This window comes from Bos grunniens, chromosome 7 (assembly GCF_055505025.1).
Source record: "Bos grunniens cultivar Pamir isolate PY7600 chromosome 7, Bosgru_T2T1.0, whole genome shotgun sequence".
Lineage (NCBI taxonomy): Eukaryota > Metazoa > Chordata > Mammalia > Artiodactyla > Bovidae > Bos > Bos grunniens.
This window is the reverse complement of record NC_141171.1, coordinates 67,559,264-67,576,238: the sequence shown is the minus strand read 5'-3', so window position 1 is coordinate 67,576,238 and position 16,975 is coordinate 67,559,264. Positions and strand designations below refer to the sequence as shown.

Below are 16,975 nucleotides of genomic sequence, written 5' to 3'. Positions count from 1 at the left end.
TTTATTTTTTTATTCATTTAAGATGGCCTTCTTATTTCTCCTTGTTATTCTCTGGGATTATGCTTTCATTTGGGTATACCTTTCCCTTTCTCCCTTGCCTTTGGCTTCTCTTCTTTCCTTGGCTATTTGTAAAACCTCCTCTGACAATCACATTATCTGCTAGAATTTATTTTCCTTTCTTTAATGATACGTTTCAGCATGTTTTTTAATTTCTTTCTTTTCTATTATAATTTCAAACAATCAGCTAACCTAAGTTCAAAGAAGGTTTGGTAGAGAATATAAATTCATCATTGTCAACACACCTGTAGATGTACAACTTTGCCTCACAAGTCTTGAGACCTTGGCTGTCCATCATTAATACTAGCTGTTTCATTTTCTAGTTACTAAGAGAATTAAGGAAAAGGCAGCATATTTTTATAAGGAAATATAAAACTGAGAGGGTCATGAAGCTGGCAGTCACCATAGAATAACTTGAATCCTTAGTCAGTGACTACCCTAAAGTCAAAATTCAACATATAAAAGGCAGGTAAGAATAGTCAACACATCCTTTTATCTTTTGCTTCATAAAAGTCCATGATAGACTAAACACAGGGCCCAAAGACATGGAGATCACAGGAGCACGGTACATCTCCCTGTGTGGATGGCAAAACGTTCCCTGGAGGGTGTGAAAAGTTAAGGGTACAAAAGGAGGGGCAGCCTGTTAGGAAGCCTTCCAAGTTAGGCAGAGGAATGTCGTCTTGGCAATCAGGAAGTGATGGCCACTTGAGGAGAGAAGTGATACAGCACATACGAAGGGTTAGTTGAGCACGGTCACACATGCAGAGGCCAATAGGAGTTAGACGAGATTAAAGAGGTCCTGAACAACAGTGGTTGAAGTAACAGTGGAAGAGGAAGGCAAGAAAGACAGGAGAAACATTTAAAAGGAAATCAATTTTCCCACTACTAGGGGACACAAGGAGAAGGCAATGGCGCCCCCTCCAGTACTCTCACCTGGAAAATCCCATGGACGGAGGAGCCTGGTGGGCTGCAGTCCATGGGGTCGCGAAGAGTCGGACACAACTGAGCGACTTCCCTTTCACTTTTCACCTTCATGCATTGGAGAAGGAAATGGCAACCCACTCCAGTGTTCTTGCCTGGAGAATCCCAGGGACGGGGAAGCCGGGTGGGCTTCCGACTATGGGGTCGCACAGAGTCGGACACGACTGAAGCGACTTAGTAGTAGTAGTAGTAGTAGGGGACACAAAATTCTGACTCAGAGTCAGCACTGCAAACTGGGTTCTGGAGGCACTTGTGCTAGTGACCCAGGAGGAGACATGAATTCTGATTCCAGGCTGACATCCCTGCTTCCTTCAGGGAGGTGACGTATCTGATGCTTCCATATCTCTTTTCTCTCCTGTCTATGGCTCTCATCCTGGATATATAAATGGGTTCCAAGAGGAAAACTTAACTCATGCCAAACAATGTCCCACACTTACAGGCCTTCTCCTTTTCCACTTATAAGAAACATGAAAGAAATAGTGTTTCCCTACATTAATCCTAAAACTATTTTTCTTAGTATATAATAATCAATTCACACTGGATAAAAATCCTAAAAAATTTTAAGTAAAAAAAAAAAAATACACACACACACACACACCTGGTTTTATAAAAACCAAACACCAGAGGACCGTTTGAACTGATCTTCAGTGAGTTCAGTCACTCAGATGTGTTCGACTCTTTGACCCCATGGACTATAGCATGCCAGGCTTCCCTGTCCATCACCAATTCCCAGAGCTTATTCAAACTCATATTCAATCACGTCAGTGATGCCATCCAACCATCTCATTCTCTGTTGTCCCCTTCTCCTCCTGCCTTCAATCTTTCCCAGCATCAGGGTCTTTTCAAATGAGTCAGTTCTTGTCTTTACGTGACCAAAGTATTGGAGCTTCAGCATCAGTCCTTCCAATGAATATTCAGGACTGATTTCCTGTAGGATTGACAGGTTGGATCTTCTTGCAGTCCAAGATGACTCTCAAGAGTATTCTCCAACACTACAATTCAAAAGCAGCAAATTTTCATTGCTCAGCTTTCTTTATAGTCCAATTCTCACATCCATACATGACTACTGGAAAAACCACAGCCTTGACTAGACAGATCTTTGTTGGTAAAGTAATGTCTCTGCTTTTTAATACGTTGTCTAGGTTGGTCATACCTTTTCTTCCAAGGAGCAAGGGTCTTTTAATGTCATGGCTGCAATCACCATCTGCAGTGATTTTGGAGCCTCCCACCCAAAATAAAGTCTCTCACTGTTTCCATTGTTTCCCCATTTATTTCCCATGAAGTAATGGGACCAGATTCCATGATCTTAGTTTTCTGAATATTGAGTTTTAAGCCAACTTTTTCACTCTCTTCTTTCACTTTCATTAAGAGGCTCTTTAGTTCTTCTTCACTTTCTGCTATAAGGGTGGTATCATCTGCATATCTGAGGTTATTAATATCTCTCTTGGCAATCTTGATTACAGCTTGTGCTTCATCCAGCCTGGCATTTCACATGATGTACTCTGAATGTAAATTAAATAAGCAGGGTGACAATATATAGCCTTGATGTATTCCTTTCCTGATTTGGGGCCAGTCTGTTGTTCCATGTCCAGAACTATTCTCAATCCTACTTAAAATAATCTTTAGTCATGGAAATATAAGCACTGTTCTCTGTATTTAGCAGAAAGGTAAGAAAATGAATTGAACATATTTGTAGTTGTAGATTTCCTATAAAAGGGAAAAACACACTCAGGGACTAGGATAGTTTAAAAATAGAGATCATTTTGATATTTGGCAAAACTAATACAATATTGTAAAGTTTAAAAATAAAATAAAATAAAAAAAAAGATAAATTGATACAAGCAAAAAGTAAATTTGAAGTTACCAGGGGCTGGAGAGAGGAGAATGAGAAGTTATTGCCTAATGGACACAGAGTTTCTATTTAGGGTGATGAAAAAGTTTTAAAATAGTGGTGATGATTATACACATTGTAAATACAATTAGTGCCACTGAAGTGTACACTTGAAAATGGCAAATTTGTGTTATATATATTTTACATAATAAAAGATCATTTCAAAAAAATGAGCATAGCAAACAAAAAAAAAATAAAAATAGAGATCTAAGCTAGTAGCCACATTTCATTATAAAAATCTTTTTTTTTTTTTCCCCCTCTAGTACATGAATCATCCACTTGCTGTTTCCAAGTTGGAGGGAAAAAACACATGTATACCTGTGGCGGATTCATTTTGATATTTGGCAAAACTAATACAATTATGTAATTATGTAAAGTTTAAAAATAAAATAAAATTTAAAAAAAATACAATGAATCCTCTATTGGCCTCCCACTGAATCTTAGGAAATAGAGTCAAATTATTATTAAATGTATACTGGTCTGCTGATTACATTAATACTCTTATTTCTCATCACTCTTGTTTGGTCAGTTCACAAAACTTTGCCCCTCCACTTTAGTTGGTTTCTACTAACGTCATAAAATGATCTCTATTTAAGAAGTCCAAAAAAAAAAAAAAAAAGCATCATGCGTCCACCTGTACTCCATCTTGGTATGTGTATATTTCAGCCTTGGAATGTGTATGTGGATTTTGTACTGACAATCCCAGGCAGGTGACAAACAGGTTCTCATATCAACATTTACTGGAAACTTATTTTCAGACATCATAACATCATAATCAATGAATTAAAATGCATACATCATTCATCAGACACCAGTGTGCAGAGAATAGTTATATGCTCTTCATGAAATACTATGCAAACTCTGAAAGCACTCTTAGACAGGTTACTTCACCTCTCCAAGCCTCAGTTTGCTCATTCATTACCTTGTTATAATAGAGTTTACTTCTTAGCTTCTTGCAAGGTACCTCTTAACTCTGTCTAGCACACAAGGCATGTTCCACATTCTTCATTAGCAATGCACATCCCTCTGTTGGAGAGTCATTCTCAATCTCATTGTCCCTGCCTCTGCCAGCAATCCTGTGTCTCACCAGCCTCTCTGCTTTTCCTGACGTTGCCAGCGAGGGGTCTCCTGCCACAGGGTGGTGCTTCCTGAGTCCTGTTTGTAATGAATCATTATTCTCCCAAGGTCACTGAGCAGAATCTGCAATCTTAATCTTGGAGGCAGGTTTCTGGAGAGTGACTGACCTTTAAGGAAGGCGCCCTCTGAGAGCACCTGACTCAAACCATGAAATGTTGAATCATTAACAATTTAAAGCAGAAAAGAATTTAACCAAGTTAGACAACCTGTAATAGCTCTTGTGACTGGGGCCATTAGGACCATTTTGGTGTTGTTCAGGCCAAACTAATGACTATGAACAGAAGGTACCTGAAAACAAGTAGATGGATTCCAGTTTACTATTTCCATTTTAAAACTCATTCAGAATTTATCTGGCGTGTATTCCTAGGTTGACCTTTTTATCCCACATCAATCTGTTCTAATTAGTCAAATAGTTTTTAACCACCAAAGTCTATTTAAAATACCTTTGCACATTGACTATTCAGAGATTGTACAACAGAAAAGCTAATGTTAGAAACAATTTTTTTCCAGATGACCTTCAAATATAAAGGTTCATAATGCAAACAGAGAAGAGTGGTATGGATAGGGGTGGTGAGGGTTGTGGGGAAACAGGGCACACAAACCTATTCTAAACGCTTCCCACAACAACAACAACAATTTGTGATACTCCGAAGGCCCAATAATACATTCTGATAGCCAGTTTGGTCAACTACCAGCCCATAAATCCTGATTTAACTCAAACCCTTCATTTCATGAATGGAAATTTAACCAAGAGGAATCTAATAGGACTGTCTTAGGCCACATTAGATACAGATCTGCCAATGGGATTTCTTGACTCCTAATCCAAAGTCCTCAATTTCATCTTTTTAAAAATTTTATTTTTATTTGTAGTTATGGTACATATGCTTAGTTGCTCTGCATCACATGGGATCTTCCTGGATCAGGGATCAAACCCGTGTCTCTGCATTGGCATGTGGATTTTTCACCACTGAGCCACCAGGAAACCCCTCACTTTCATCTTTGATTTACTCCTGTACCCTTAGGTGGCATGAGGAAATAAAATATCACAAATCCAAGTCTCTACGGAACATCACCTAGGCTCACAGTTCTAAGCCCTGGCGGGTGGGGTTAAAGAGATCTCAATTTATAGCCTTTGTAATGAAGTGGCTAATACTCTCTTTTCTTAAGCCTAAACCCTCTCATACCCACAGCCATACCCTCTCTCCCCTCCCACACACACAGGCCTGAGAGCTAAAAGATGTCCCAGGGAATGATCTGGTCCACCCTACTGTCTTAGATAGATGAAATGTTACTACCTTTTAAGAAATGGTGCTCCAGAGGTCTCAAAAGGAGGAGAAAATTACTGTGAGCAACAAAGAAGACTGTCCTAATGCTTTTAAGGAGAGAGGTTTCCCCTGGAACACACATTTCATATTGGAAAATAAAACACAAAGTCATAAATATAATTACATAAAGAATAGAGTACAGACTATTGATGTCAATGAAGGGAAATCCCAATTTTTGGTCAGTAAAGGTGGGTCTTAGTGTTTCTTGAGAAGTTTCTTACTAAAAAATAAAAAAAAAAAAATTTTTTTTAAAAAGAGTATTTCAAGTCCCAAGAGCTAAGAACAATGGTCTCCACATAAGGGTACAGATTCCACGGCATTTCTGAAGGTCAAACTTTGCTCAGAAAAGACATGCTATTTATCCCTGGCACAACACTCATGCTGAGTCACCAAGTCCAAGTGACACCACCAGAAACTGTTTAGTTTACAATAGCAACCATAGCAGAGTGGAACACACCAGACACTGTCCCAGGGTGGCTCCATCATGGACGAGCCTGCCTCTAACTTTCTGCCTGGTTGTGCTTAGAACCAGTAACCAAGGCTGCTGCACAGCAAATCCAGAGTGGGAATCACCCACAATGTATGAGGGAGCAGTGTGGAATGTCCAAATGACCCTCCCTCATCAGAGATCTATGACTAAATGGTGTTCTGCATATTCACATATGCCATGAAGCTACATGATTGTTTCCATGTTAGAATTAGCATTTAATTAGACTGAGTCTTTTAAATTCATCTGAACACCCTTCATGCTTGTCTGCTTAGTGCTTTCTGTCACTGATTTTTGAATTACAATTTCTTCCTCGCTTGCCAGCAGGTTTAGAAAAAATGTGCACTTTAGTTTGTTTTTAACATTAAGTTCACATTTCACTGACTGTCAAAGTGAAGTCTGAAGACAGCAATAGCTGTTTTTTTTTTTTTTTTTGTAATTGTGCCTATGTAATATACAGAATTTTGCCAAAATTTACATCTTCCTGCCCCCATTTCTGCTTGCCCTATCTACTGCTTGTGGGTCCTTGTGGATCCACAAGGATACATATGGATCTTGGATACAGGTTTTTAGGGATTTTTTTAAAAAATTATTTTACATTTTTTGCTTATAATTGTGTTTTATAATTTCCAGAAAAAAAATTAGAAATATTTCACCTGTAAGTGGTTTTAAGGCTTACCCATCAGTTATTTTATATTACAACTCTCTCATTTGGGGAGTTTTCATTTGTATTTAGTTTTAGTTGGCTAGATCAAACAGAGAAGATAGAAAGTATGCTTTGTGAGGCTTGAAATAGTCAGAAAGCATCTCAGGTTTTCTAAGATCAACAACTCATCTGACTATACATTCTCGGGATTCATATTTCCCTTTGAAAATATGTAGATATTCCATTGTTTTCTGCTTTACTTTAAAAGAGAATACTTTGATTAGTATAACTTCTGTTTTGCTGTAAATTTTTTCTGTTTTTACACTGGAAATATCTGTTTTGCCAGGATGGATGTAGATGCAGTTGTCTATTACTTTATCTGGCTCTCAATGAAACCTTTAAATATGACTAGCTCAGAAAAACATTCCTAGATTATGTCTTTGATATGTTAGTCTTTGTTACCATCTGTTCTTTGGGAATTTCTACAGGTTTTGGAAAAAAAAATTCTATAACTCATTCTCTATTCACTATGCAATCATCTTTATTTTCTTTGAATTTGCCACTTTTTTCCCTTATTTGTTCTAGGAAAGCACTTCATGTTTATTCTTCACTTAGCTTTTTCTCAGTATGAATCCTTTGCTGAGTCTGTAGTGGGTTTTAATTTCATTATTGGCTTTTGGTTCTCTTACAATGTTTCTTATGTCATTTTCCTTGATTCTATGACCTTTTTGTCTCTTCTGACCTGTCCTTACACATTTCCATTCTTCTGCCACTGAGAAATCACAATGACCTTTCCCCATTTCACCACTACCTGCCCCTCAGTTTTCTCAATCTTTTTGTGATTTGTAAACACATCATTTGCAGCAGGATGCTTTTTCTCATGTCTTCAAGATGATGTTCCTACTCATCATGCAGTTGCCGCCCACATAGGCTCCATACTGCTTCATCTACACAAAGCGGAGGGACCTATGCGGGTGCGATGCTGCTCCGGGCTGTACCCTCTGTCCCTGTGGACACCGACTGAGCGTCCCTCTCACATCCATAGCTTGAACTTTGTTTAGGTATCAGGAAGGCTCTCATCTCTCATACTCTCAACAGAGGAAATTCAGGAAGGACAACTTGCAGTTTGCTCGGTCACTCACGAATCCTTGTGCTTTCCCTTGCTTAAAGAGATTTCTACATGGGAATAGCATATCCCAAAACATATGATGTCTTGGCTTTTTCCTATTTCTGGGAATTGTTTTTGGGGACTGTGGCCTCTCACTAGTTTGTATCTAGGTTTATGTACAAATGTGTGTGTGTATATAATTGCATGTACATGTGTGTATACATGTGCATGCACGCACAAGTGCATGTGTGCTCAGTCATGTCTGGTTCTTTGCGACCTCATGGACTGTAGCCTGCCAGGCTCTTCTGTCCATGGGATTTTCCAGGCAAGCATACTGCAGTGGGTTGCCATTTCCTCCTCCAGGGGAGCTTCCTGACCCAGGATTTGAACCTGTGTCTCCTGTATTGCAGGCAGATTCTTAACCACTTGAGCCATGTATGTGTCTGGGTATGTACAAATATGTGTATTATGCATGCCTGTCTACATATGTGTATTTGTGCATATATGTATGCATTTGTGTTTTCTGTACATATGTGTGTGTAAATGTGTATGTGTTTTCCCTGTGGGGTTAGAGTAGTAATCCCCAGCCTTTTCAGCAACAGGGACTGATATTGTGGAAGATGAATTTTCCATGGATGATGGGGGGGATGGCTCAGGTGGTAATGCAATCGATGGAAAGCAATGAGGGTTGGCAGATGACGTTTCACTCATTTGTTCACTGTTTACTTCCTGCTGTGTGGCGCATTTCCTTACAGGCTGTGGACTGGTACTGGTACCATGGGGACCTGTGGGTTAGAGAACTGAAGAGCAGGTTGACTAAAAATGGCAACCACAAAGAAAATAAGAGGAAATGTTCATCTTCCCAGCTGCTACTGATACGAGATTTTGCATTCAGGGCCCAAATATAAGTCAAAGTTAAAGCATCTCCTAAGAAACTTCGGCTGCACAACACAGGAGATACCCCACGTCCAAGGTAAGGAGCAGTGGCTGCACTTTGCTGGAGCAGCAGTGAAGAGATACCCCACATCCAAGGTAAGAGAAATCCAAGGTAAGACAGTAGACGCTAAGAGAGGGCATTAGAGGGCAGACAGACTGAAACCACAATTACAGACAACTAGCCAATCTGATCACACGGACCACAGCCTTGTCTAACTCAATGAACCTAAGCCATGCCATGTGGGGCCACCCACGACAGACGGGTCATGGTGGAGAGGTCTGACAGAACGTGGTCCACTGGAGGAGGGCATGGAAAACCACTTCAGTATTCTTGAGAACCCCATGAACAGTATGAAAAGGCAATATTTCCTGTATTCAGGTCAGGAAGCAACAGTTAGAACTGGACATGGAACAACAGACTGGTTCCAAATAGGAAAAGGAACATGTCAAGGCTGTATATTGTCACCCTGCTTATTTAACTTATATGCAGAGTACATCATGAGAAATGCTGGGCTGGAAGAAGCACAAGCTGGAATCAAGATTGCTGGGAGAAATATCAATAACCTCAGATATGCAGATGACACCACCCTTATGGCAGAAAGTGAAAAGGAACTAATGAGCCTCTTGATGAAAGTTAAAGAGGAGAGTGAAAAAGTTGGCTTAAAGCTCAACATTCAGAAAACTAAGATCATAGCATCTGGTCCCATCACTTCATGGAAAATAGATGGGGAAACAGTGGCTGACTTTATTTTGGGGGGCTCCAAAATCACTGCAGGTGGTGACAGCAGCCATGAAATTAAAAGACGCTTACTCCTTGGAAGGAAAGTTATGAACAACCTAGACAGCATATTAAAAAGCAGAGACATTACTTTGTCAACAAAGGTCCGTCTAGTCGAGGCTATGGTTTTTCCAGTAGACATGTATGGATGTGAGAGTTGGACTATACAGAAAGCTGAGCACCAAAGAATTGATGCTTTTGAACTGTGGTGCTGGAGAAGACTCTTGAGAGTCCCTTGGACTGCAAGGAGATCCAACCAGTCCATCCTAAAGGAGATCAGTCTTGGGTGTTCACTGGAAGGACTGATGTTGAAGCTGAAGCTCCAATACTTTCGCCACCTGATGCGAAGAGCTGATTCATTTGAGAAGACCCTGATGCTGGGAAAGTTTGAGGGCAGGAGGAGAAGGGGACGACAGAGGATGAGATGGTTGGATGGCATCACCGACTCAATGGACGTGAGTTTGGGTGAACTCCGGGAATTGTTGATAGACGGGGAGGCCTGGCGTGCTGTGGTTCATGGGGTTGCAAAGAGTTGGACATGACTGAGTGACTGAACTGAACTGAACTGAAAGAAACTTCTAAAGGGGGAGGATTCTGTATTTCTGATGGCTGAATACATAGTATCTTTAATTGTGCACTTAGATGCAATTCCATAAAACTTAAAGGTTCATGAAAATTATTCCAAGGGTTTGGGGTGATATTGACTGTCATTCCTAGTTTGATGATGGAATAATTTCTCATTCTCTGTTTTATCTTAGAGATGTTATGTACATCATTGAGAGAGGCTAAGGAAGACACAATTTTTAAAACCTCAAGTCCCTTTTCTCCATTTCCCCCTTCCAGATGTTTACAACTCCAAAGATAAAAACTACCTGAGATATAATTTGGCTCTTTGTGTTTTTGAGGCTCTCCATTTTATCAGCATGTACCAGGATGCCCAGAGGGGACAAGTAGTGTACCCAAGATCTGAGAGCTTGTAACAAAGCCCAGACCATAACTCAAGTGCCCTGACTTTAATAATGATGAGACTCCACTTGGCTCTGGAAAGAAAATGATAATGATTGCTATTTAGAAAAGCTACCAAGTATGTGTATACTTTTGCTCTACCAATCCTTAGGGAGAAGGAACAGTGACTGTCATTATTCTTGAAGCACTGTCCTGTCACAACAATAGCCACTTCCCATTTCTTATCCTCTGAAAATGAGCAAAACTTCCACAAAGGTAGGAAGGCTGTCTTTACACATATCAGGGAAAATGACCTTCCTAGAGTCTGTGTACAAGACTAAGAAAATACTGAATCTTTACAGATCCTTTGAAAATTATGCACAATCTGGATTTCTTTTTTCAACTGTGTATGGCTAGCTGCAGCCAAGAGATGGACCAAAGGTTTTTCAATTCATGCAGTCACCATACACTTTTCATTCCAACTCTAAGTCATGCACATCCCCCAAAGCCAATTTTGCAAAGTGCCACATTCTTTTGAAATATTCCATGGATTTCATTATGCATTTTTAAAAATGTAGCCCTGAAGCTAATAATAAGACAGTCACTGAAAACATGTTCCTTTTGAATTGGCTCTATAATACTGGTTGTTAATGAACCTTAGAGAAATACAGCAGGAAGAGCACTTTTCAGATTCAAAATCCACATACACTGACCGTCTTGAATCAAAAGTCACTCTAAAGTCAAGAGGCTCCTGGGGCTTCTGCTATTATCATTGCATAAAAATGCAGTAAATTCAGCACCATAAGATGAACCTGTGATGCCTTCCAACCATCCTCATCACTTCCCTTGGGATGACCTTCATTTTTATTCTGCTTTCTTACCTCCCTGCACAGGCCTTGTGTACTCGGCATGGGACTTGTGATTCACGTCCAAGCCAATGATCATAATCATGCTCCCTGGCCACCACTACTAGCCCAGAGATGGGCATGTGACACCATTCAGGCCAGTGAGACAGCTGGTGAGTTTTGCTTGGTGCTTCTGGGAAACAAGCTTCTGAGCCTTCTAAAAGAGCTCCAAAAGCAATAACCACACCCTTATAGAAAATGAACAGAGAGAAAAGGGGAGAACTGCAACATCCTCAATGTACAGGCAAGACTTTTCAAGGAAATAATGAGGAAACTATAAGAAAGTTTAATTTCCAGTCAACTGAGAAGGTATGTTTTTACAGAATAATTTCTTAATATTATAAATGGCTTTCTAAAGACTTCTGCAAAGGGAGCAGCTTCTGTGGCAAGAGAATCATTCTCAGTGTATGGTAAAGTCATCACTCTTCTCTAGAAGAGAAATCCTGGAAATATCAAGAGATTTAAAAAAATAATAGCTACTCTTTTTGACATGCTGCTGATCAATGTAATTTGAACTGTCATTCAAATAAACTAAAAAAGCCTAGTAACTTTCTGAGAAGCAGTGGGCTTAGGAGAATGTATCAGAATCATTTATCTAATTTTTCTTCTGGGTTTCCATCAAAACAAAAGCAATGCTATTACAGTACGCGTTTTTCATTACATTTTCAAAACATGAAACATGGGTTGCCAAGGTAATCACTGACTTCCATGATAAAAGTCATAAATCAAAGGAAAGAGTAATACTTTTAGAATTATGCAAGTTGATTTCACATTACCAGGGACAAGCAGAAACACAGATAACCTGAAAGCTGCCATTTAGAGGTCAGCAGAGAAAAGATGACTATTTGCATGGGAAAGCTATTTATGCAATTAAGTGAAATTAATTATGCTTGTATAAATTTTATAAACATATTACAGATCTGGATTTTGGGCTAATTAAGCTTTAATTTAGTTGAGAAAACTAAACCATGTAAGCTTTTATGAGAAACCCCTGGTCATCCACTGAAAGGAAAGAGGTAAAATCATAGTTTTTAGGAACTATCTGGAGAAATAAACAATTTAGGAAAGCTTTAAAGACAGAAATTATAGTCAATTATCCAAGATGTAAAGCTATAGTTTGAGGTTATGCTGTCCTTCATTTTCTCAAGAGTACCCCTTAATTAAATGCAAATAATCAGAAATGGCAATTAATAGATTGCTATAATTCCCTGATTAGATAGTGGAGCCCATTTACAATACTTGTGGACTACGGGCTCTGCAATAAACCAAATGAAATGTATATTCATAAATTCTTCTCCAATGTGTCCCTTACTGAAAAGTTTTCTATGATGGTGCCACCTCAGAAGCTAGCCAATGATGTTAGCAGCTGTCAAACCATCACGAGTATTTATAGGACGTTTGGACAGTCAATCTTCTTGGCAGATAGGGATATTGGCATTGAATAGCCAAGCTACAGGCATAGATAGGACTTCCACAAGGGTGAGACCTTTGAACCACCTGAAGCAAGCATCAGATCATACAAATCAGGAACAAGCTGTTAAAAGCTTCTCATAAAAGACACAGGGCAGAGCAGGCGTCCAAGTGCAGGTATGTCCCCTTGCTGCCTCTTACGAGGCTGTGCCCTCCTACAATCAGCACTGGAGAGTGACTTTCTCTTCACACCTCTATAGGGGACTGACTACTCCATGCCTTCTCCCCAGCTAAGGCTTTGAACTCGCCTTTCCATCTCTCTAGAATCCCCCTCAGTTCTTCTAGGCTGTCACAACCCATTCTTCGGGCTTCTTCTAAACTTCACTTCTCCAGAGACACATGCTGATGTGTGTCTGAAGCAGGCCATGCCCAAGTACGCAGTGCCATGTTCAGAGGACATATCAGAATTCATATTTTATTAGGTAGTTTGCTTCTCATTCTTGTGTTTCACACAGTTCCGTTTCAAGTTCAGTCAGCAACAATGCATTCAGAAAAAGCCCTGGAGTGACTGTAATTCTCGTAGCATAGACGATTTTTCAGCCACACCCGAGTTTAATATGCTTTTAAGACTCCATTAGTCATTTCTTTACAAGTGAGCTTATGAATCTGTGCTGAATTTCTGCAACTCAATCCTCTTTTCCTCTTTGTAAGGTGCTTCTCTAAGTGTCCAAGTTGACAATAATAATAGTAAGCATTCGCTGGGTATCTACCACACTCTATGTTCTGGTTCACTCCAATCTCTAACACAACTCCTGAATCGCATTACTACAAACAAGTAACGAGAAGCTCAAAGAAGTTAAGCTTCTTGTCCAATATCAGTCACCTGGCTCACCAGTAGCAGAGCTGAGGTTTGAACCCAGGTCTGTTTTCTCAAGAACCTGTAAACCACAACTCCAACTTCTCTAACATCATGTTTTTCACACATCAGGATCCTTCCAACGCATCAACTGGCAGCCTGACTTCATAGCAACTCTGGACAATGACAGCATGATGGAAAATGAGCGAGGAAGCAGGGCAGTCTAGCCTGGAAGGATTTACTCCTACATATTTAAGCCTGCTGATGTGAGGCCTCTGAACCTCTTAAATCTCAGTATGTGATTTGTACAATATGAAAGAAGGGAATAAGGTCCATTAGAAAACACCAAAGAGAATTTCTCCATATATTGTGTAGGAAGCACACTGCCAGGTGGGAGTAAAAAGTATTCATCTGAATGTGTGGACACTTAGAAGGATCTAAAATCAGAGTAGGTGGGGAACACATGTATACCTGTGGCAGATTCATGTTGATATATGGCAAAACCAATACAATATTGTAAAGTAATTAACCTCCAATTAAAATAAATACATTTATATTAAAAAAATCAAAAAAATCAGCTGAAACATAAAAATAAAATAAAATAAAATCAGAGTAGGTATACTGCAGACCATCAGCAGTATATATACTGCTCACACACACACATACACATTGTCAAGGGCTCCTTCATGAGGCCTTGCTGCTGACTCTTGGAGCCATCCCACTTACGCCACGAGAATGGGGACTGGAGGCTCTGAGGAACAGACAGTGATCTCTCAGCCTGGAGAGTACCAAGGAAGGGTGTACAATGCAATTGTTAGGAGTTTGGGGCTCAAATTTCCCTTCATATCCCAGATCTGTCATTTACTGAAACCAGGTGAAAAATAACTTGACCACTTTTTGAAGCCTCAGGTCACTCATTTGGGAAAGGGAGAGAGTTAAAGGACCCGTCTTCTAGGGATGAAATAATATACCCCATGTGAAGTGCTCAGTATCATGCCCAGCACAGAATAAGCTCTCAGTACACATCACCCTACTGATGGCAATAATCTATATGCAAATACAGGAGTTAATGTACCTATGAGTGGCCAAATTCTGTTTGCAGCAATGAAAAAAGCAAAAGACTTGTTCTAAATAAACTCCCTTTTTCTAATACAGAAAGTATTTGTATTAAGTGTGAGGAATTACAGTCTGTATTTATCCTTACAGATGAGGTCCCCAATTCAACCACAATGCAGCCAAGTGGTCCTTAAAGAAAGCAACTATGATGATACATTCTTACTTGTTTTTTATGATTTTCTTCTCTTTTTCATTTTAGCTCATTATTTTTACTTTTTTGAATCTCACAAGTATTACCTAAATACATTCTCCTTGCAAAATGTCACTAGAAAATAGTATAGAAAAGCAAAGTCACCTTCTACTGTCCTCTCCCATCTGCCTCATCATCCCACCTCTCCCCACTGCCCAACTCCTCTCCCAGTGGAGACACTGTATCAGATGTTCAAGGGATCCACATACTAGATTGCCATCACCTCTTACTCCACTCTTCAATTTCATTTTTAGCATTTATACAATTGTCTTGTCTTAGAAACCTCCTCCCTGACTGGTAAAGCATCTGACTACAACACTGGAGACCCGGGTTCAATCCCTGGGTTAGGAAGATCTCCTGGAGAAGGAAATGGCAACCCACTCCAGTATTCTTGCCTGGAAAATCCCATGGACGGAGGAGCCTGGCAGGCTACAGTCCATGGGGTCACAAAGAGTCGGCCACGACTGAGTGACTTCACTTTCACTTTCATCCCCTCTGTACGTTCTTGCAGCATCCACTCATTCTGGTGGCATTTCTACATTTATTTGTTCGATCATATGATCAAGTCTCTCCTGTTAGACAGCAAACTCTCTCTGAGGAAGGCCCCCATTTACTTCTGTTCACTGTTGTACCTCCAGCACCTAGTACAGCGCTTCACCCACATGAAGAGTTCAATAAACATTTGTTGAGTAAATGTTACTTATTCATTAGGTTGTCACAGTTGGTAACTAGACTGACAAGAGATTCGTACAGTTGAAGATTTCAATAGAAACCAGTCACTTAATTGGGACCTGGAAATTATTTTTCAAAGAAAATCACAAAAATCAGAAATTCTCCACCAGTGAATGTACAACGTGCAAATTATCCCTGCTCTCATGGGAACCTCCTTGCCAAGAACCGCAAGGCAGGTTTCAATTAAGAAAATAAAAATTTGCTCATGTGAACCAAAAGCATTCACTTCCAAAACAGCAACCACCTATTATGACATGAAGTTGGTTTAAGTCAATGAGTGACCAAGTGACCCAAAGGATCATTTCCTTCTATCTTTGGATTTTTAGAAAGACAACTGTTTTTTTGTTGTTTTTTTTTTAAGACTTAGAATTAAGAGAAATTTCAGAGAGAGACAACAAACTTACTTAATATGGCCAACTACAGACAGCGTGTTAATGATCAAAACTCTCTGCCATTGGCCAACCCAGATACAATGGCTAGCTAAGGAATGAGAATGTACCGAGTCTTTTACCAAACATCCCATAGACACTGACTCAAGACTTGCCTGAGTTTGCAAAAGGCAAAGCTCCACAACTCACTGTTCACTCTTGTTTACTCTAAAGTTGGAAGGTTGATTATAGTAGTTATTAGGCATGAGACCTTATGCAAATCACTGATCCCTAGTTGTCCCTTCATCAGTTCTAACGAGGTGGATGAAACTGGAGCCTATTATACAGAGTGAAGCAAGCCAGAAAGAAAAACACCAATACAGTATGCTAACACATACATATGGAATTTAGAAAGATGGTAACGATAACCTTGTATGCGAGACAGCAAAAGAGACACAGATGTATAGAACAGTCTTTTGGACTTTGTGGGAGACAGCAAGGAGGGGATGATTTGGGAGAATGACATTGAACCATGTATATTATCATATGTGAAACGAATCACCAGTCCAGGTTCAATGCATGATACAGGATGCTCGGGGCTGGTGCACTGCGATGACCCAGAGGGATGGGATGGGGAGGGAGGTGGGAGGGAGGTTCAGGATGGGGAACACGTGTACACCCGTGGCAGATTCATGTCAATGTATGGCGAAACCAATACAATATTGTAAAGTAAATAGATAGATAAATAAATAAAACAAAAGGGTAAAATTACATTATCCCTGCTATGTCTCTCCCATGGGGATGCTGGTAGAGACTCAGGTAATGCAACAAACATGAACCAAAGTTCTAAGGAGTCAAGAACTTTTACAAACATAACAGTGGTTATGAGGATTGAATGGAGCTGTTTTCTCTTACTGTGTCCCTTGGTAAGTAGTAGTCACTTAAAAACACTTGCTGAAATACAGTGATGACTATTACATAAAATTGCAATAGTAACAATTTTATAGATTTTTAAAACCTGTGTGTGTGTGTGTGTGTGTGTGTGTGTGTGTGTGTTTGTAGGGAAGAGCAACACATTGGGACTCCATCACACTAGGTCCTTAGTAA

General features: G+C 39.8%; 1 protein-coding gene across 19 annotated transcripts in view; it reads right to left on the bottom strand.

Moving 5' to 3' along the window:
* SGCD (sarcoglycan delta) overlaps positions 1-16,975 on the bottom strand; it is a 695,743-nt gene that overhangs the window by 384,182 nt on the left and 294,586 nt on the right. The window lies entirely within an intron of this gene.